Raw genomic sequence first — 23,623 nt, forward strand, 5'->3', positions numbered from 1 at the left:
TAATCAAGGATTAATACAGAAATAGATGTTCTAAACTATCCTTGCACTTGTGCTGGTCCCTAGGAAGGCTGGGGGGTGATTTCTGTCTGTGTTATGTATATGTAAAGCAACAACAAATAGTCCCACACTTTATATTTCAGATAAACAATTTAATGGCATCTTAACATTGTCTTCACAATCTTATAACATGCATATTTCAATCCTTATGAAGCTGAAATTTTTTTAAATACAAGTAATTCTGCTGAAATTTTAGAAGTTTCAAAACCATTTTAACATACTGAAAATAAAACAATCTAAAAGACAGGTCTAACAGCCATTAAAATGCAGGAAAAAGCAAGAGGACTTCAGTAAAAGAACATACATTTAACAGCTACATTTTCTCCACTAAGTATTTATGTGTTAAGAGAAACAGAGTAAATGTAAAAGAACAGAAATTATTTAAAACTAGAATTTCTAATGCTAGAAACAGCTTTGAAACAACTTTCTATGTAGTTCTATGTAGTTCTCTTTATTTCCAAATTTAAAAGTGGCCAATTTGTGTCCCAACATTTTGCAGCACAAGGGAGGAAAGGTGGAAGATGCTCTGCAGGGGTTGCAGTTATGGATCTATAAAGTTTATATGTGTAAAGGAATGAACACAGTATTAAACACACTGAGTATGACAGAAAAATGCAACAAAGCACCAACTCTGAGAGAAAAACAACCCTGCAAGCAGTGCCAGGGCACTGGGCATTTCTGCATTTTAAGCAAAGAGCTTTACAGTGTCTTTAATTTTCCTTCTCCTATCCATTTTGGAGAGCACAGTTCAGCCCGCCTCGCACATTCTCCTCATGGTTTTGAGTTTCAGAGCAGAGCCTGGAGATTTCACACTGCATGGAGCTGGGCTCTGGGAAGGAAAATAAAGCCATCCTTTAGTTTCTGTAAACAATCTGATTAACTGCTTGGTTTAATCTTAGGAAAGGCTAACATACCTTTTGTGGTGCTGTGGAATGTAATTGTGAAGCTTGTGGATAATCTTTGTACAAATTTTTAAACATTTCTTCTTCCGAGACTATGCTGTAATAAATTAGAAAGTTACTTAGTCACACTATATTAAAAATACTTTTTCTTTCCCCTAAGGATATTAAACCATGAAAAAAAAAGTTAAGATGTCATTATGAGGCATAACAGTTCAATAAAAAGAATGTTAATTATGTACATACAATGACAATTCCAGAAAGAACCAATAAATTAAAAATATACACATAAATATTGGCTGGAATGTGGAAGCCCAAACTCTTTATTTCCATTCTCAGCCCCAGCAGTGAGCACAAAGAGCTGCTCAGCACATGATTTGTTCTCTGACTCTTACCAGGAGGTCAGTGTGCTCAGAGCTGTCTGACTCAGTGTCCAGCTGCACAAGCACTTTCTGCTTTTTCCTGCTGCTCTGCTCTGCAGGCAGGTTTGTGCTTCTTCCACTCTGCATTTTATCCACTGGAGGAGTCTTTATAACATATGTCTGGGAAAGAAAATGTTTCTCTTTTTAGATTATATTTTATGGGGTAAGTATGGAATCTAAAGCCAAACTCTGGACCCAGTTTACAGTGTGAATGTCCAAGAATTCACCTGACAGAAATGGTGGAACTCTGATCTTTCCATCCAAACACGGAGCAAAGACCCAAACAAAGTGGGGAGGGGTGGAAATATCATTTCTTATAATTTTTTTGTTGCCAAATGAGGAGAATGAAGGGAAGCTATGGAAGAGCTGAGTTTCATGGCACATTGTATTTAAGTTCTCCATGCTTGTCTGCAGAAATTCAGGTTATTCTGAACTGTAGCCACTACATTGGACTCTATCAAACATCAAAGAAAATGGGAACAAACAAAACTGCAGGAAAAGGATTTCAGAGAAAGATTGATAGCTATATCAAGATTGGTGTTACTTAAAATAGTTTTTTCATTAGAAGTTAAACAGAGAAGCATTGAATGGTCCAGTGCAGTCCTTTTTTAGACAGATAACATCAAAATGGTGCTGGATTCCATTGTTCCAATGTGAAAACCACAAGTGAACTCCTGACAGGAAGAAGGGTCAGTTCTGCAGTCAGGACTACTTTGATACTTTGACCATTTTTACAGCTACATCAGGTTTTTTCTCTTCCATAGAGGAAAAGTGCCTTTACAAATGGACACTTGTAAGACTATGTAAAATAATTCTAGAGACATAAAAAATCAGCAACTGAGCAAGAAAAATTACACACTGGGAGCCCTTCCAGAAACTGCTGTCTAATATCTCCATGGAATGGTGTGACCCTTTAAAATCCCTTCTTATCCCGGGGGAAAAAAAAAAAATCATCTACAGAGAAGTAAGAAATACAGGCAGAAAAATGCAACAAGAAAAATTCACTGTTAGGAGTTACAAAACTTCAATGTTGGACTGTCCAAGGGACTTCCTGTTCTGAAGAACACATTTTTTATTTTTACTTTTTTTTTTTTTTTTTTTAATTTTAGGAATATAATTTGGAGACTTTCTATTTTTTACATGAATAGATTCACTGTATAGATCTAAACAAGGTTTAGGAGTCCCAGGAACATAAGTTTGTATTTTCTATAATTTAAAAAGTTTGAAGTCAAAAGCATTCCAATGTCTTTTGTTGAATGCAAATAAATTCTCATGGCACTTCAATTGATTCTACACATATAAACACTCCCAAATTCTAAAAGCAATTAAAAAGTTCAAGTTACCTTGTGTTTCTTTTCACTTTCAGCATTCATACTGCCAGAGTGCTCTTTTACAAGATTCTCCTACAAAGAGTTATGTGACAGCAAGGAAATATTTATTTGAATTCAGTTGTTAAAAATCTTCTTGGTGTAATGACAGAGCACAGTCTATAATCACAGACTGTTACAAAGTTCACACAAAAATATGACCAGGTTTGGTACAACCCCAGCATTCAAAAGTCACTGAAAAAACTCTGCAGTTTAGGGAACTTTTTTGCTTTAGCTAGTTAAAATTACCAAAAATAAGGGAGAGTTTTGTTTTGTTGTTTGTTTATTTATATATAATCTATAATCACAGACCGTTACAAAGTTCACACAAATCTATGACCAGATTTAGCACAAGCCCAGCATTCCAAAGTCACTGTTTTTCTGTTCAGTTTCATTTCTTACCCAACTCCTCCCACAGCACAAGCCCAGGCCACACCTGTCACCCCCACTGCTCAGGGAATAAAAAACTCCACCTTTTCTTCCATTTCTGCTTTCAGTTGTTCCTTAAGGGAGGACAGTTCCCTTTTCAAACATGACAGCTCATTTTCCTACAAACCATTAAATAAAGGACAGGGTTAACTCTGCACAGCCCAGAAAAAGGAAAACAGTCCCAGGTGAGACAGTAATTAACAGGGACACTCATTAGATACACAAGGTAATTCTATGTGCTTTTCAGCCCTATACTTGAAGCTTTGCTTTAGCTTGTTTAACAAAGACTGAAGCACTGTAAGAAACAGGTACTTGATCAGAAGTGTTCAAGGTAATACCTTAAAACCCTTGGGAGAGCAGGGGTGAGAGGGCACAATCTAAATATTTAAAACAAAAGTTTCCTAATCAAAGTGGGAAGTCAGAACATGACACACTATCTGGAAGAGCAGACACAAACACACTGCTACTGCAATTTATTTTTAGAAACATTTTGAGTTTTTAGTGCCCAGAATAAGATCTTTCGCAGCGGGTTGGGTGGCACTGCTACTGGTAAAAATTAAAAGCACACTGGAAAAGTTCCCAGAGAACTGTCTGTGGTGGGAAAGACCCCAGAGCACAGCAGGAAAAGGAACTCTCTAAGCAAACTGAAAAAAGATTTTAGAAGTCACAAACTGACTGAAGATCGCATCTTTTGTCTCTCTGTACTGACAGTGGACAAGAGAGAGGGATTGGGAAAAAAGATGTTTTAAAGGTTTATATTAATTCTCATTACTCACTTTTAATTCTATTAATAATTATTATTTTATACTATTTAAGTTTCAATCTGCTTTACCCTCAAAGTGTTTTTCCTAATCCTTACCTGAACTCAGTCCTTGAATTTTTCTTTCCCCTCCTCTGCTCAACTACAGCAGAGAAAAATGACTGAATGTTTTTTTGTGTGTGCCTGCACTTAGCCAGTATAAAACCACTACACAGGGACATCAGCCCCTTCACTGAATTATTGACCATTGCAAAGTGCTCCTTACCAGTGCTCTTTCTGATGAGAACTGCTTTTGCTGTTTCATTTTATATACTTTTAACTCTGCATCTTTTTCTTCAACCATTTTATCATATTCATTCTGTGTTAAAAAAACCAAACCAACAACAAACTCAAAACATGTGACTAAATGTTGCAATTATAGAGTTATCCAGCCTTAAAACATTTTTTTCAAACCAGGCCCTTAAGCTTCAGAAAGAAAAGATGCATTGATGCTTCTGCAGAAACTGTAAAACAGGAAATGCTCAATTCAAGTATTATTTTGTGGACTGGCAGAGAGTGCTTTATTTCTGTGCAGCAATATGTGCTCAGCACTAAGCCAGCTGTGCTATCTTTATTAATGTATCTGCTAAAGATATTGCAAAACGAGGAATAGAAAGGTAAACTAAAATGTGTCAGGCTAAACTGCTGACAGTCACTAAGTAACCTCAGAGAAAGAGCCAAACTGATACTAAAATATATTGCATTCACATGGTATCAAAGGAAGCCTGAATTGAAAAAAAATATAAAAATCCCAGAAGTTTAGATGAATGGAATTTATCTGCCCATAGGAATGTGTTCATAATCTTCAAATGAATTTGATTTTAGATGATGCAAAGTCCAGCATGTGTTCAGCTTCCTTTTCCCAGACTCAGGCCTGTTTCTGCTTTTGAAAGGTCATTAATGTGGTGTCACAAGTTATAAACATGGTATTGACATGGTATCACCCACTGCAAACCACACCAAGCAGGAAAATCTCTGACCTTGTGCTTTTCCATCAGTGCCACCATCTCAGTTATCTTGTGCTGACATCTGGCATCAGTTTCTCTCTGTATCATTGCAGTTTCCTCACAAAGCAACCTCATCTTTTCTACCTGTCAGTAATAAATTGCATTTAATTCATCAACACAATAATATATTTCTTTTAAATCTTAATTTCTTCTTCCCCCTGTGGGTGCAAAGTTTGCAGTCCCACTTGAGCTTCATTTGCTTTTAAGATCCCTTTCCAATCCCTCATCTTTTCTGCAGATTGTTAACATGGGCAAGATCAAAGGTACAGCCGTGGCAGGCAAGCTCACTGCAAACCAAAAGGCCATTTCAAGCCCTCTGCCCTAATATTTCTTAGCATTGCCTTAAAAAAAGTGTGGGCGGAAAAATCCTAATGTGGGAGAAGTTATAATCTAATTTAACTGGGCTGACTTTATACCAAGGGTGGAATTTCTTTGAACTATATCTTGAAAGAAAGAATTTTTAATGGAGTTCTCATTTTCAAAGACATATTCAAATACTTCAACCTAAACACCTAATGTACTAAAGCTTTGCTCAAAGGGATTCACAACAAGTTCCATTTATATCTGAAAAGTAAGAGCAAGAACTCTGGCCAATAAAGTTTCATAAAAACATTTTAAATTAAAAAAAATTAAATTGCAGTAAAATTTAACACCTCTCACCTCTTCACGAAGTTTATTTTCATTTACTTTTCTTGTTTCTATGTCTTTTTGATAGATGTCAACTTCTTCCTTATGTTGCTTGTTCATATTTTCCATCTCTAACTGCAATTTATTCACCTTTGGAGAAAGTAGAATTGCTGCTGTTATTTGTTTAGGAATTACTATGTTGATGATTTTTTTCTTACCTCTTATTTTTGAGCACAAACACACAACACATTGTTACTTTTCAGGTTAATGATTCAAGTGTTTCCTATTTAAAGTTCAGCTTTTTTTAATAAAGAGTTGAACTTTGGCCTGAAGTGAGTTAGAAAATACTCAAAGGAGCAATGGCAACAGCACAATGGGGAAGACTGCCCTAAGCAGTCACCCTAAATGCTGTGAATGCCTTGGAAAAAACAAATACAGATGGAGATTTTATTCCCTCTCTTGTAAATCTGTATCAGATTTTCACAGGTTTTATGGTACATTTTCCTCCCAGCTGTTCATTTTGATTTTTTCCTTTTAAGTTTATCCTTACAGTTTTTCCTTTTAAGTTTATCATATGAACATCCTCAAAAACTTCACTTTTCTTCATGTGCAGTACCCAAAGCTGGACACAATATTCCCATCAGAGGGATTGCCACTGCAGAACACATTTAAAGAACAGCCTAAAAAGAGTTATATATATATATATATATATATATATATATATATATATATATATGTCTTTTAAATGCTTTTCTGTTACAATGAAGTTGCTGAATCCTGTTCAGTCCACTATCAACAAAAGAAAAAAAAAGTAAGGAACAGATTAAAAACACAATCAATTGCAATGTGAATCCATCTCTTAAATGTCCAATAGTCAGTGCCCAATGATTAAAAATGGAAGCATCTTCTAAAAACTATGAGATCATTCCTGCAAAGTCTGTATCCCAGATCCAAAAACCAGTTCAGAATGTATTTAATAAGTATTATCATTATTTACAGTGGGACTTAAAAACACTCACCTCATCTTCTACATGATGTTATTTAAACCAATCTTCCCTTCATAAGTATTGCTTTTCTTGCTTTCTGCAGTAATTTTCTTTTTCAGCACCTTATTCTGTTGAAATTAAACAAAACAAGCACTGTACCTTAATAAATTAATAGAATTATGTCATGGTTTAACTGCATCAAGAAATTCCAGCTTTCATCAGGCAAATAACTCTCTGTTGTGCAGCTCAGGTTCCAGAACAATTCTTCAAACAAATGAATGTTCAGCTAATTTCTGTGATAATTACTGTTTCTTTATGACCTTCAGAAAGGCTCCTCCTGAGCAGCAGCAGGGAATAACAAATGAGGTGCAGAATGGGAATTAAAACTAAGACGCTGCTGACAAAAGGTGTGAAGATGTTCATGACCAAAACCACAAGTTATTTATTTTTACAGTGAAGTTACTACAGTTTGTGCCATGCAGAATTCTTTTCTACTAGTGGTAACTGAGATACTCATTACAAGTACATAAATAACACTATGCACTAAATGAAAAAGAGTAGAAGTTTATTAAAGATACTATTTTTGTAATTGTTTTTTTCAAATTAAGGCTCATTTAACAAATTAAGTGATCCCTAAGATGACTCCCTAGGTTTGCTCAGGGTTAGGATAAGAAAGGAGAATTTTTAAATTACATAGGTGTATCTAAAGACATCACAGCAGACCCAAACCTGCTGAAAAGCAACCCAAACTATAATGTATTTATGTATTTGTGACATTTAAAATCTCAACACACCTCCTGCTGCAACTCTTCAATGCATTTGGTTTTATTTTCCATGTGTTTCTTTAAATTATTAATCTGAAAGAGATATTTCAGACATGAATTAGTAAGTTCTACAAATGGCTCCCTATGTGAGCAATTCCTGCAGATGTTCTCAAACCTGCCCTTGCACCAGTCTGGTTTGTTCCAATGGGACTGAAACACCAGCTGACATGTTAGAATATTCAGAGTTTTAGCCATAAAGTACCATAAGATGTTAATTAATAGCAGTGAACCAGTTCTTTAGTGGTTATGGAGTTAAGAAAGAAGAAGAAAAAAACCCCAAGATCTTCACAATTTAAAAAATGCACTTGTATGAAGTTCCCTACATCCATGAAAAAATGAATTTTCCCAATTATTTTCTAGAATCTTCAATGGCTTTTCCTTTCTTGAAATTTCATTTTCAGTTCTCTTAACCTGAAATTAAATTGCAAATCTTTGACTTTTACAATGAAATTTTGAAATTTGCTAAAAACCCCAGGTTGCTTTGAACCAATAGAAAGAAAAGTAAAGTGTTTGAATCTATTTAAGCTCAAACTCACACTACATAAAAAAAGCTAATCCAGAGCCCATCCATCACTGAGTGGGTATATGAAAAAACAAAAGCAGGTTCTCTGTTTGCCTGAAAACAAACAAATAAATCTTTAATATTAAACTTCCAGCACAGAGTGAACATCCCAGTGACTGTGCTTGTCTTTTGAAATACCAGGGCTCACATGTGGACACACAATGGCACAGCTGGCAGCAGCTGGGAAAGAAGAAACCTCTGGCAGAGATCACATCCCCCAGGCAGAGCTTTGCAGAAAAAACCCCAACAAAGATTTTACATTGAATGCTGCCCTGCAGGTTCTGTAAGATATTTTCCTGACACATGACATACATTTTCTTCTCTTTCATCCAGTGTACTTTTCATCTCTTCACCTGGCTTTGCCATTTTCTCCTTCAAAGACTCCAGTTCATTTCTAAGTGCCAAATTAACAAGCATTAGTAAATATTTCCTTATTGCCTTTAACTTATTTTCAGTACTTCTAATAAACCCATATTTTATTTTCTGAAAAGAGCTGCTATTGTTGATGTGAACTTCATAACCTGCTCAACGAAAATGTTCTTAAAATGCAGCAACATGCCCAGTAAGTCAATATGTGAACTGTCCATACTTCTTTTAAGTAGGAAAAGATGTTCCAGGACCCCAAGGAAGATACATCCTGACCTGGACTATTGCAATGCAGCTGTGAAACATGGGAGCTGCCTGTCTGTTGAACTGGGGAGGATACAGAGAGTAACTCTGATCCAGTTTTGCCTTGTCACATTTAATCCATAACCTTCAGTTTCCATTTTAATTTCTTTCACACCTGAGATGTCTAATGCAAAACAAGACAGCTCCTACCGTGTAATACAAAATGATGGCAAACATTGTTCCTGCAGCCATTGGTATTTCTAATCTGAGACAATTTGTACTTGGCCAACAGCAATTCTGAATAGTTTCTGTTTAACTATGTAATCTAGAAAAACATTAATCAAAAAATCCCAGAAAGCAGCATATGAACAGAACAAACTGAGTCTACTTCCTTGAACAATATCAGTTATTATTATTTGTTTTTACTTGCCTTAGCTGGCTATTTGCCTCTTCTAGGTTTTCAACTAACTGCTTTGTATTTTCTTCTTCTTTCTTACTATCCTAAATAAAGACCCACGTGTCAGCAAAGAAATAAAATTCAAAGTGACTTCTTAAAAAATTCAAATACATCCAGAGCACACTGACCTGCCTTGTTCAGAAGTGTAATATACTTCCTTTCCAATTCAAATACAAAAAATAGCTCAGGTACTCTACAGACCCAAGTCATGTTGCAGCTCATCATCTAATTTGTGAAACTGAGTCATTTGTCAAATTGAGTGTTGTCCTTTCAAGAAAGCTGGAAGTTTACAACTTGCCTCTTGTTGTTCTTGCAGCTTCTGGAGTTCTGCAGCCACAGCATTTTTCTCTTGTGCTGTTTGTTCTTTCTCTAGTGAAAGCTTACTGAGATACACTGTTAGCTGTTCATTCTTTAACCTAATTTAAACCAAATGGCCAAGAGGAATAAGAAGATGCATTTTGAATCTCCTTTTAAATTAAACTTACCCATTATCAAGTGTTATTCCATGCTGAAAAAAAGTCCAGGCCTTTATCTACAAATATAAGCTTTGCAGCAGAGTCAAAGAGATGTAAAAAGGGGACAGAAGAAGGAAAGAAACTCAGAGTCAACTTTTATATAAATATAATGGTTAGTGAAGGTGATGTAGTTCAAAGCAAGATTAGCAATGAATTCAGAAACTTGCTCTTCTTGTTAAATAAGTCAGAGAGATACGGAACAACTACATATGCCATAGAATACATACAAATAGAGAAAGTGGAATTTAGAAATGTAAGTATATAATTAATGGCACATATGTGGTTCAAAACTTCCATTAGAAAACAATCATAGTTCATTTCACTGTGGATTAAAGCAACTTCTATATTACACCAAAACTAATCCAATATTATATTTTCAAAATGGTCATACGCCTCTTGTTCAAGATCTGTTTTCAGAGTCACAAGCTGCTTTAAATAATCTTGTTCCTTCTCAGCTGTAAATGTCAGCTGTGCTTTCAAATCCTGCAATTCTTTCTGCAAAATGGAAAGGAAGAGTTTTCAGTATCCATGTGCAAACTCCAACTGCTGGAGGTTTTTAGACGTGAGCTAAGAGCACAAGGCTTTCAGAAGAACCCAAAAACATCCATGCCATGGATTATCCAGTTTGGATCTTTCCAGTCTCTGCTGGGATCTGGAAGTGGTGTGAGACAGTGGACTGTGACACCGGTGCTGTTCATGTCTGTCCCCTGCTGTGAGTTTCATTACCTGGGCTGCACAATTAGGGTGGGACCCTGCTCTGGGTGCTGTTTCTTATGTATAAACTTGAATCCAAGTCATGATGTGTAACTTCACTATTTCTAAAAACATGTTACTGTTGCCCTGCTTCAGACCTCTCTCATCTGGAGAGCATTTTCATTTATCTCTCCACATTTTTCTCTCTCTGCATATTTTCTACAGTAGCCTCAAGATTCTTCTTCAATAAAAGTCCTCCAATTTACCCATTTTAGAAAATGAGTGAAACTCAGTTCAGAACACTCAATGCACAGATTATAACAACAAGCAGACACAGTAAAATGCACACATGATTTCAGACTATCTTAACTTTAGTTGATATGGATTCTTGTTAGACTTGTAAATATAAAATCATAATGAAAATAAACCTCTGTTAAGAGTGTATTTCATATAGCTTAGACTGCTGTGACAGAAAATGGGCCTGTGTCACAGCACAGCAGGGTTCACAGAGGCCAGAGTTAATTACCTTCCTGGAAGGAAGAAAAAATGAGAAAACTTTATATCCAGAGGGAGTGGCCTTTGAATGGGCATGAACAAAGAAGGAAATAACCAAAAAAATTGATAAGGAAAACCAAAAACATGGGAGACAAGAAAAACCAAAAGCACAGGAGACAAGAAAAACAGAGGCAATAAAGAAGTTCTTCAAAGAAAACACTGAAATTGTATGTGAGAAAGTTTAGTAGAAATGTTAAGGTTGACTAGATGGAGTTTATTTAAGGCATTTAAGATACTTACAAAGCAAGAGGAATTTCATATGAAGAGCAAATGCCATGAGATTAATAAAATGAACATTTACCAGAGTTTCTGACAGCTCTTCAAGTTGCACTTCTTTATCACATTTCACTTTAGTCATCTCTTCTACAGCACATGGAATGTAAAATGAACGGAACATAAATGATTTTTCATATTTAGCAGGCAGTATAAAACATTTCCCCTTTTGCAATACCCAGTTCTCAAAACTTGTTGGATTAAGTTAAGAAACTGAAAAGCTAATTTATGACTTAATCTAAATGTAGACTTGAGGAAATGATTCAGACATTAGCAAATCTATATCTGAAGAGAAACTAAATATTTACCCTAAATAAAATTTAGAGCCCATTATGTTTTCCACAAATATAGCTTCAAATAAACCATGGACTGTAAGACTAGAGTATTCTCCAAGTATTGATGCACCTGCATTGTTCCAGAAAAAAAATCTGAACTGCTGAAGGTATCAGATGGATATGCTGAGAAAGGAAACCAGTTGTTACTAACTTCGAGATGGTTTCTATGTGCACATCCACAATTCTGGTATTTTTTGCAAGTTCTCAATGGCAAGACAGAGCGCTTACTCTGGGGACTAAGGAGCACATCCCTAGAAACCACAGGGTATCAAATTGATGATATTTAAAGACAATCCCTGCCAGCATCATTCCACTTCCAGCATGGGGAGGGTCACAGAAACCTCCATGGGAGGGTTTTATCTCTGCTGCAGAAGTCACTCCTGGCACCTGCAGTGCTGCTGCTCTGAGTTGCAAACCAAAATTACCTCCAGAGGAATTCATGCATGAATGGTCTGACTATTGGAGCTGTGCACAGCACTGCCCTGTGGCTGCTGCCAGCACCAATGAGCCCCAAAGAAAAGGGTTCAGCCGAGTAAAAATAAATCCAGGCCTTCCTGACAGGTACAGGTAATGTAAAATCACTTCCCAACTACCAGAGACAGTCCATTTCCAGAAAAGAGCAGAAAACATTTTTATTACTGCCCAGCTCATTTTCTGCCTTTCTACAAGCCTTACCCAGTTCAGCAGATTTATTCTGGAGCTCCAAGGTAAGCAGCTTTGAATCATCTTCAGATTTCTTTAATCTAAGGAAATGGTAAATTAAAAACCCCAAATGTAGAGTACAAAGCACTGCATTTGAAACTTCAAGGACAATAAGACAAAGTCTTACCACAAGCACTTTAAGAACATTTACCTTTCACCAGGCAGATGAGATATCTGCCTGCAATACATATCAAATTTCACTTGTACAACCTCAGAACAGCAGACATAAAAGTAAACAAATATATACCTACCTTTAAGAAATCTGTATTTCTTAAAGACAGAATTATGAAAGTTGAAGGGGACAAAAATTTACTTTTTATACAGTATCAACTATCACAAACAAAAAAAAATTACATTAAGTTCTCTGCATTTAGACCACTGTGTGAAAGAAACCTCCAAATTTCAGCTTCATTTCCAGTTGTTCTTGATTTTGTCATAGACTGCAACCTGTAAGATCACTCCTGGAATTTAAACTCATTCATTTGCCTATTTTGCAAACTTTTCAAATTGGCAACAGAAGTCTCAAACTCCTCTGTCAGGGCTGCAAGCAAAGCCTTCAGTTTTTTACATTCTTCCTCCTGCTCTTCCTTTTATCCAGTGACCTGAATTAATGTTTTCACTGTAGTTTGGAATTCAGTTTCCAAGTTCTTCTGAGCAACCTTCAAGACATGATATCGTTTCTAAACATCTTTTGCAACAAACAGCTACAGCTGTTTCATGTCCAAAGTATCCATAATTATTTATGCAAATACTCATCTAATCTATTTCTACTGTAAAACTACAAGCAAGGGGTACCTCTGCCTTTTGCAATGAAATTTTACCCTCTTCCAGCTCTGCCCTCAAATGTTCTTTACTGCCCTGGGATCCCTTTAACATTTCTTCATTATGTACTAAACAAAAAATGATGTTTATATTTTAAAAAATAGGATATTTACTAAAAAATGCTGTTAAAAGTGGAAAATTACATACATTTAAAGAATGTAACAAAGACCAATGGTACTGACATCATATACTATAAAATAATATATAAAATTTGAATATAGATGGCTTAAAAGTATTGGCAATCAAGTTCTGAAAAGTAAGTTCCCTCAGTGTCATCTGCCTGACTGTACATTTGCAAAACTGAAGCAACATATTTTTCCCTTGTAATTTTCAAAAGCTCTCACTGCTTGACTCACCCTAAAAACTGCCCTGCCAGTCCTGCTCCCACATGAGCAGCTCCTGTTCCAAACAAAAATAAGGCCTTCAAGGCCCCAAAACTCTGCTGCCAACCAGCAACAGAATAAGACTATCATGGCCCTGTTTCCTATGCTTCTATAAACAATTACGTATAATAAATAAATATTCATAAACAACTACATTGAAATTCTATAAACAATTACATTTAAACACAGCAGGCAGAACTCTTACATTTTGCTTCCATTAAGTCAGCAATCTTATTTTGTGATGTCTGCAGCTGAGCCTCGATGTCTTTTATGACATCATCTTTTTCATCTCTCTGTATGGTAAGAGCTGAAATCTAGAAAAATGCAAGAAGTATCATTATTAAGTCTGGAAAAGGGACAGATATTAATTTTCATTTGTATCCAGGTATAATAAGCAGCCATTTTGCTGTCATTCAAGTTAGATTAGACAGATAGATAGACAAACAGAGATAGATGATAGATAGATAGATAGATAGATAGATAGATAGATAGATAGATAGATAGATAGATAGATAGATAGATAGACAGAAAGACAGACAGACAGAAAGACAGATAGATAATATTTGTTTAGATATAATCTTAGCCAAATATTGATCAAGTCACATAACTCTAAACAAAAAAGTTCTCCAATTCAAAATCAAACCATAAATTCCAGGAGACTAAAGGTACTGAAACACCACTAAACTTAGCGGAATTTGACTTAAATGCAGCTTCAGATGTTATTTTGTCTTTTTTACTAATACCCAGAAACACTTCTTGGCTCTTGCATTGCCCCTTTAGGCACAAATAAAGCTCTACATGTTAGATGGTAAAATGAGCAAACCTGCTTTTCCTTTTGACTGACTTCCAGTTTGCAGTCTTTCTCAAACTTGTCCACTTTTTTTGCTTCTTCTTTTACTTTGGAAATACAGTAACATCCATAGTTAACATTCTAGCTGAAATATACTCCAAGTTCAATATAACTTCCACTTTAAGACTGCTTGGAATTGTACAGCTGTACCATTTGTTTCCCAAGAGTAATTGCTGAGGCAATGTTTGATTTTATAATCAAAATACAAACAGAAAAGAGCATGTGAGAATGAAACAGGAACATAGCAGGCTATACATACAGAGAGAGAGCATTTAGCTAAAGTTTCTGTAGCTATACACTAGTGCATTGTCATTTAAATAAACAAACTATGGGAAGTAAGTATTGATCTTTAGACTGTACTTCACAGACAAAACTTCAATTTTGAGTGACTGTTTGAGAAATAAAGTTCCAGCTTTGGCCCAGTGGAACAGCAACAGAAAGGGCCAGGCAGTGACCAAAGGCAGCATGAATAAAAGAAGGGTCCCAGTGTCTCAGTGTGAGCTGCTCACCATTCCAGCCCTTCACATTTCTCTGCCCTGACACTGCATGTGTAACACAAGCTATGAAGTACAAAACTGAGCCAGCTGCATAAACTCAATAAACAGAATTCTCACATTTGAAACTCATTTCCAATCTGTCGTTCTCTGCTTGCACACAAAGCTCTTCAAATGCCACTGTCATTCTCTAAAAACAAAATTTAATATTTGAAATTCAATACTGGAAACCCTGGAACTTCCCCAGGGGCTGCTGCCCACCTCAGCCATTCTGAGGAACCAGCAGGGAGATGAAACAGAGCCCAGAAAGAAGCCAGAAGTTGTGGCAGTGACCCAGCACTAAGCACACATCCCACAGATCACAGGGATCTACATCCCACACACTGCTGCACCTTCTCCATTGAATGTGTTTGATAGAACACAAAAATAATTCTTGAAAAGGGATTGAAAACCCAACTTCCTGCATCACACATGACATGATACCCACACAGGATGGATAAAAACAGTATCCCAACATAAACATGGAACTCAGCTCAGCTCACATAACTCACATTCCTTTCATCGAGCTTGGTAACTTACTTCTATGTTGCTGTGAAGTTCCTCATACAATTGTATTGTAACTTCCTTTTCCTGTTCATCTATCAAAGCAAGAACATATGAGAAAGTTTTTCTTTTGAACAAGAATGCCAGCTGCCCAAGTCATTATACTTAATCAGCAAAATGAATTCAAAAAGGAATTCTCAGCTCCATTCTTATTAAATAAGTCATTATGAAACATGGTGCCAGAAGTTACAGAATCTAGGGAAAATGTGTATTTCATTGAAACACTGAGCAAGCTCAGCTTTTAAATTTCCTTCCTAAGATATTTTTTTCTGTGAAAAGTGTAATTCTGGATCAGTTTATGTGACCATATTAATTATTATAGTATTAATGCTGTTTAATAATAATGTATCATAACTGTTAGTATTGATAAACTGTAATCTAGGGTTTAGCACTGAATTTCTTCCTATCAGCAGATACCTATAACCACAGAGCTGTCATTATAAAATTGCAACAACACTCCAGGTCCATATTTTCCTTCTTTCCTTTCACTTTTGTAATTGATACTATTTTTTCCTAAGAAAACAATTAAAAAGAGAACAGTAACAGAAACAGCTATCAAAAAAGAACAGTACAACTATATACAAGTGTTTCTAGAATTAAGGCTAAAAAGAAACAGACATTTAAGTATCCAGGATCAAGTTAGTAAAATTCTAATGATTATAATACCAATTCTAAGTTGCATATAAAGTAGGATTTCCAATCAAGAACATATTTTAAAACCTCAAGAATTTAAACTTCAATAAGTTATCCAACTGTCTTGGCTTGTTCCGTTTCATGAGAAGAATTCCAGTTACTCATTACACCTTGGGGTTCAGACCTTTTTTCCCCATAAATGTGTATGGCTGAAAACAGGAAATGTCAGCTCTGGAAATCCCAGAGTGCTGGGAATTCAGAGTAGATTCTACTGCCTAAAACCAGGCATGAAGTGTCACTTCTCATGTCTGAATATATTCCCAGAGTGTGGCTGGGACTGCAAAGCTTCAATGGGCTGAGCAGCCTTGGGGAGCCCTGCCCTGCCCTGCAGTGGCTCCAGTGCCAGTCGGGGCTGTGGGCACTGCCTCAAACCTGGAGCACTGTTTGGGCACCCAAAGAGCTCCCAGGCTGGCAACCTTGCAGCAAACAATCTCACTGCCTTCAAAAGCCCTCTGCATTTAGCATTACAAACCACAAGTCTGTTAGACCTGGGGCTTCACTTCCAATTTTGTGAGCCACTTAAAATTCATTTCTCATTCTGAGAGCCACATCCAGTCAATCTCAGCTGGAGAACTTTTCTGAACAGCACGAGAAATTTCTTCTTCTTTCTTCTGTTTGTGAATTTAGAGCAAGCTAGAAGTACATTTACTCTGATAAATAAAAGCTAAAAAAGCATTTACATTTGCTGGTCTTCTCTGTGAAGTGAGTGAAGGTTTCCTTGAGCAGATTACACAGATGCCTTGAAGCAGCAGCTCTAAAGGAGGGAAAAATATCATGTTTGCACAGGAGTGCACAGTGCTTTGTGTACCTAAGGAGTAACAATGGAAATGACCTTCAAAATTAAACAGCTACATAAAACTGCCCACATGGAAACGGATTATTTCCACCACAAAAATATATCCTTGGTTCTATTACTTACTCTTTCAAGAGATCTTTATTTTCACATATCTCACCTTCCAGTTTCAAATGGAGTTTCTCATTTTCAAACTGATTTCATAGGGAACAAATGCAAAAAGACACTGTTATTGAAAAATATATTAGAAATGCACTTGAACTTCTCAAATCCCTCATGAAAAAGTCATTTGGGGCATCAGTAGACAGAGTCTGTTTTATCTGGTATTACATGCTGAGTCATCTTTTGCATGAAAGATGCAATAATTAATGAACAATAATTTACCAGCAAATGAGACACTTACAGGTGTATTCTTCATACACACCCTCACACAGGACAGGTGCCTGCAACTTCTCAAAATAATCATTTTCTCAAGGCACAAACCAAACTGCAACAGTCTTTAATATTTAATTGTATCAATAAAAGTGTCAAACTGAATCAGGAAGCATTGAACTTCATATATTCAATGTACACTATACAATACTGGCCTGCAGTTCTTGAATGGCTTTCTTCTGTGCTTCAAAAATCTTTCTATTCTCTTGGAGTTTTCTTTCTTTCTGGTTTAATTCACTTTCCACAGTCAGATTCCACTGCTTGATCTTCTCAGCCTCTTTGTAGAGTTTTGAGAACAATTCATTCGTTGTTTCTGGATTCTATTAAAACAGGTTCCACAAGTTAATCTCAAATACTATCTAATTAATAGTATATAATATCTAATTAATACTGTTGTAGATAATGTATTTATCTCGTAGAAACATCACAAGAGTAATATTTTTTCCACAGATGGTGATATAAGCTTAGATATGATCAGGAGCCCAAGTTTAAATCTTTGTGCATCCTCTGTGTACGTATCAAAAGGCATTACAGAGCACATAGGAGAAACAAATACAATGAAATATCCCAAATCCCCTTCAGACATCACCAAATAGATGGGCTTAAAGACATGGATAACTGCAGTCCACCAAAATCAACAAAAATTTTGCCAGAATTATCAGTGAAGCCAAAATTCCTTCTAGCAGGTTCTTCACCCCATTTCTGTCCTCTCCTTCTGACAGACACTGCTGAGTTAAGTAAAAGCAGCTTCAGAGACTTTGCCCAGGAGTATCTGTGATATTGCCATGGACACACACAGAATCACAGAATCACAGAATCACAGAATCACAGAATCACAGAATAATGAGGTTGGAAGAGACCTCTCAGATCATTGAGTCCAACCTATGCCCTGACACTTCAACTGCAGCACCAAGTGCCATGTCCAGGCTTTTTTAAACACATACAGAGATGGAGATTCTACCACCTCCCTGGGAAGAGCATTCCAGTGCTTCATTATTCTTTTAATGAAAAATTTTTCCCTAATATCCAACCTATCCCTTCCCTGCTGTCTCTTGAGACTGTGTCCTCTGGTTCTGTCAGTGCTGCCCAGTGGAAGAGACCTACCCCACCTGGCTCCAACCTCCCTGCAGGAAGCTGCAGAGAGCCATAAGGTCACCCCTGAGCCTCCTCTTCTCCAGGCTAAACAGCCCCAGCTCCTTCAAACGTTCCTCACAGGGCTTGTGTTCCAAACCCCTCCCCAGCCTTGCTGCCCTCCTCTGGATGTGCTCCAGCATCTCAACGTCCTTCCTAAGCTGAGGGCCCAGAACTGGACACAGCACTCAAGGTGCAGCCTCAGCAGTGCCCATACAGGGGCAGAATGAGCTCCCTGCTCCTGCTGGCCACACCATTCCTGATCCAGGCCAGGATGCCATTGGCGTTCTTGCCCACCAGGGCACACTGCTGGCTCATGTTCAACCGGCTGTCACCAGCACCCCCAGGGCCTTTTCTGCCTGAGCACTGTCCAGCCACACTGTCCCCAGCTTGGAACGTTGTAGGGGACTTCTGTGGCCAAAATGTGGAACTCAGCACTTGGACTGATTGAACTTCATGCCGCTGGACTCTGCCTATCCATCCCACTGATCTAAGTCTCTCTGCAGAGCCCTCCTTCCTTCCAATAGATCAACACAAGCTCCCAGCTTAGTGTCCTCTGCAAATTTACTGATGAAGGACTCGATGCCCTCATCCATGTCGCCTATAAAAATATTGAACAGAACTGGTCCCAGTACAGCCCTGAGGGACAGCACTGGTGCCTGGCTGCCAGCTGGATGCAGCACCATTCACCACCACTCTCTGGCCCAGCCATGCAGCCAGTTCTGAGCCCAGCATAGAGTGCTCCTGTCCCAGCCCTGGCTGCAGCTTCTCCAGGAGTGTGCTGTGGGAGACAGTGCCAAAGGCCTTGCTGGAGCCCAGATACACGACACCCACAGCCTTTCCTGCATGCACCAGGCTCACATAAGGAGCCCAGGTTGGTCAGACATGACCCACCCTTGGTAAAGCCCTGCTGGCTGGGTCTGATAGCCTGGCCATGCTGTGAGTGCTGTGTGATAGCACATAGTAGGAACTGCTCCATTATCTCACCTGGCACTGAGGCCAGGCTGACTGGCCTGGAATTACCAGGATCCCCCTTCCTACCTTTTCCGTACATGGGTGTCACACTGGCCAGTGTCCAATCATCTGGAACCTCACAGTGAGCCACAACTCCTGATAAATGATGGAGAGAGGCTTGGCAAGCTCATCTGCCAGCTCCCTCATCACCCTGGCATGGACCCCATCTGGACCCAGGGATTTATAAATATCCAAGTGTCCCAGCAGTTCTCTGCTCACACACGGAGCAGGAAGGAAAACCACCACCCTTGTGCCCTTAGAATACCTTGAAAGTGCCCTACAAGCAGGGCTGGGCCAGTGGTCGAGGCAGGGAGAGCAACACATGAGCCCCAAGGGCCCTTTGGTTCACTTACAACAGCCCCAAACACCATCCTTGTTTTGGCTGCATCACAGTTTTGTTACAGTCCTGATGGTACTTTAATAGCTTAGGATTAAATAAGTCTAAAAAGTTGTCAGGGATATGAAAATCAGCACAGAGAGCACAAGAAATGTGTTTTATTTTGTGGTAGCAAACAGTGTTCTGTAGCTGCAAAGTACAGAAGCTATTGCAAAAAAAATGAGCTGTACTGAATTGTGTTACAGCAGAGATCTGCTGGTAAATACACTGTGAAAGGAATCCAGTGCTTGAGGAAACCACTGAATTCATTGTTTTACAGATAAAATAAATCCAGACCAGGCAATTGGGATAATCCACTTCAGTTTTCCAAAGAATACTCTGACTTCAACCCTTCTGCCCCTCAACAGAGTATTCAGAGGCAGTTCCACAAGGATAGTTAAGTGTTTAAATCTTACTCTAATTAAATCTCATAGACTTTGCAGACACTTCAAACAAAGAAAAAAACAACAACAATATTGCAATCACCTTAATTTTTAAAAATTTGTTTCCAGGCACGTTCACTAAATCACAAATATCTCCTCTAAAGTGATTCAGCTTTAAACAGGAGACAGAAAACATTATTCCCTTCTGACTACTTCCTTTAGCCCTCAAATATCTACTGAATAATGCTTTAGGCACTGTTTGGGAACAAATTCAAAAGACCCCAAGGAATGAGATGTGCAGAGCTGATACTTAGCTGACCTCTTCATCTACTTCAGAGCAAAGTTTCACTTCCTGTGAAATTGTATCTGAAACATGAAGAGATTTTGATCAATGTATTTCTAAAAAAAGTAACAGTGAAACTGTATTTAACAGTTACAGACAGGAAACTGTGGGACTACTCATGAAAATTAAAACTTGACAATATATAAAAATCTAAAGAAGGTGCATGGCAAATATTCCAATCGTACCTGAATCAGTGATTTCGCCACGGCTCGACACATCCAATGGGAGCTTAAATTCATCATCTGAGCATCTGTTAAAACCCTGCACAAATTTAAGAATTTTTAGTTTCTTTGTTCCTTATGGGCAGATTTGTAAAGAGGAATTATAAAATCCAGGGAAAAAGAATCCCTACAGATAATGTGAAAATAGAATTTGTCATTAATAAAACAGCTGCCTACAATTTTCAAAGCCCAAGGGATTGGTAATGGCTTTGGAACTCACTTCTTACTTCCCAGTGGTTGATCAAACTGTTGGTGTCCTGCAGTTTGATTTACAGACTGTGGCCAAAGGGGAGCTTTCAATGCAGGGAACTCAGCAGCTCCTGCCTGTCTGGGCACTGCTGCATGGCAAAGGACTCAAGGAGACAAATTACTTTTTTGAAGACCAGTAGTTGATATTTCTTTGCTTTACTTCAAAGGGCACTTCTAAACCACATCTGATTATGTTTCAGCATGAAAATACTCTTTTACAAGTTTTTTCAGTCACAGAAGTTCATCCTGTAAACAGCTAACTCATCTGATGTCAGAATATCCTGTTTGAATCTCAACATATTTCATAAGGAGCTTTGACATGAAAAAATAACTTGTTGCATTCTCATAACTCAGTGTGGGGACAGAACATTTTCACTGCACAACTGATCTGGCGAGACCAAGACACCAATGCCAGTGTGAGGATCTGAGCGGGGCCTATGGGAGTCCATAAAATCAGAGGGGTTTGGGAAAGCTGCAAAAGGCAGGCCTCAGAGACAGCAGAACTGTGATCAGAGCCAAGCAGCAGCCATGAGATAGGTCAGTGGAAAAATTATGTAAAAAGTAGAAAAGTAAGGACAAATAGAACAATGGTCTGTGTATTAACGCTTGGCCAGAATAACTCCCTAAGTTACAGAAAGGTTTATCTAGGGAGGTATTAAGAAGTTTAAAGCTTAAGAATGGAGCTGTGTGCATTGTGTTTTAAGGCTTACAAGCAGGTATTGTATTCAAAATAAGCAAGCATTGTCTTAACCAAAGGTACATGTGCGTATAATGGTTGGGTAGAACTGCTGTCAATATGCTTTTGTTTTGTGTGATTGGTATTTAAAAGTTTTTTACTTTTAAAGTAAGTTGTAACATTAAGTTCTTTGTCTGCTGCCTGGGATGTGAGCTGCTGGCATCTTCCCATTATCATAACCATTCCATGAGACTGATGCTGGAAAATAAAACAGCTCAAGGCAGTTCCTGAGCAGTCCCGTCCCGTTGGTGATTTGTACACAGAGCCCGGCATGCGACAGAGCCCTGCTCGCTCTCTGGGCTGAATTACCCACATCACACATGGACTGACAACACAGAGCGGATACTCGAGAAGATGATTCCCTTCAGTTTTGATAGAAAACAACAACAAAAGTCTTTGAAATTCAAACCGAAGATGTCTGTGCATACGCCACTCAAGGCACACGCACAGAAATGAGTCGAGTGCAAAAGCCGTCCCGGCCTATGCCGGGACGTGTGTGTGCGCTCCAGGCCAGGACAAGGGGCAGGTATGTGTGTGCTCCAGCCCGGGGCTCTGCCGGGGCACTCCCCGGGCCCAGCACTGTCCCCGTGTCCCCGGGGAAGGGCCCCTGCGCTTTCCCCCCGTCCCCTCCTCAGCCGCGGCCTCCAGAGCGGCACAGCCCGAGGGGGCGGCCGGGTGGGGGGGGGGGGGGGGGGGGTGGTATGGGCCGCCCTCAGCGGCCCCGCGGCCGAGCGCTTACCTGGGATCTGCCGGCAGACACCTGCCCAGCGCTCAGGCGCGGCGGCATGAACAATTTAAAGCGGTTTTCCTTCTCCATGGCTCCGATAAAAGGGCGGCCGGGGCGGCCCCAGCTCCCGGCGGCCGCTGAGGGCGGGCGCGAAGGGCGGGAAGCGGCAGCGGCCCCTCAGCGCGGGAGAGCTCTGAGGGGAAGGGAGGGGTCCCGCCTGTGCAGGGAATAACTGGGGGAGCCCAGTCCTCCTGTGGGAAAAATGCGTATTTTATGATTGGCTTTTCGCAAATATTAATCCAAATTACCCAAATTATTATTACTCTAATTATATTGCTATTTTTATAACCATTTTATTACTTTTAAATTTTTAAAAAACAAGTGATTGGTGTTTTTCACATCCTGTAACCCCCCCGTGTTGTAAATGGCTCCCCCAGAAACATTGCTACATGGGATGTTGTGTGTCAGACACTGAGTGAAAAATGCCAATCACTTGTTTTTAAAATTTTCAAAGTTTAATAGTAATTAAATTGTTATAAAAAGAGTCATATAATTAGGGTAGTAAAAGTTTGGACAATTGAGTTTTAGGACAATACAAGACAATAAGAACAAAGCGTTATGGATGTCCAAGTACCTTTTTCTGGGCAAAATAAGCCTGAAAAAAGACACACTTTAACAGAGGATCAACCCTTAAAAACAATAACCTGTTACATATTCATACACCTCATCCATGATGCACAAATTCCATTCAAACACAGATTTCTGTCTGGTCAGTGTCAGCTTCTTCCTCTGAATCTTGACGGCATCTCCATGTCAGAGCAGGCGGGAAGAAGTTTGTTTGTTCTGATAAGAGAGCAATAAATTATCTTTCTCTGAAAGATTTAGGTGTCCTGTGGCTGCTATCTCACTGTGAGTCCTTTCTTTAAAAAAGTATCTCACATAGCATGGTTTCTATTTTAACATTATGTTATACCCTAAGACTAGATTTAAGACACTACTTAAGAAAATTCGTACAACATAACTTTCTAACACAACACATATAATATTAATTTTAATATTTGTGAAAAACGAGTCATACAATATGCATTTTTCACACAGGTAATGCAGGCCCTGGAGGCATCTCCTGAAGCTGGCACAGCCCCAGCAGATGGCATTGGTGAGGAGGGGGCTGCTGGGGGGCAGTTTGGAATAACTTTGCTGTCCTAGGGTGACGTTATGATGCTTGTATCCCCATTCATGTGTTCTCTTTATGCTG

General features: G+C 38.5%; 1 pseudogene; it reads right to left on the reverse strand.

Moving 5' to 3' along the window:
* Positions 1 to 742: 742 nt before the first annotated feature.
* Positions 743 to 22,458, reverse strand: LOC134434576 (synaptonemal complex protein 1-like; annotated as a pseudogene).
* Positions 22,459 to 23,623: the final 1,165 nt, after the last annotated feature.

This window comes from Melospiza melodia, unplaced genomic scaffold (genome assembly GCF_035770615.1).
Source record: "Melospiza melodia melodia isolate bMelMel2 unplaced genomic scaffold, bMelMel2.pri scaffold_44, whole genome shotgun sequence".
Lineage (NCBI taxonomy): Eukaryota > Metazoa > Chordata > Aves > Passeriformes > Passerellidae > Melospiza > Melospiza melodia.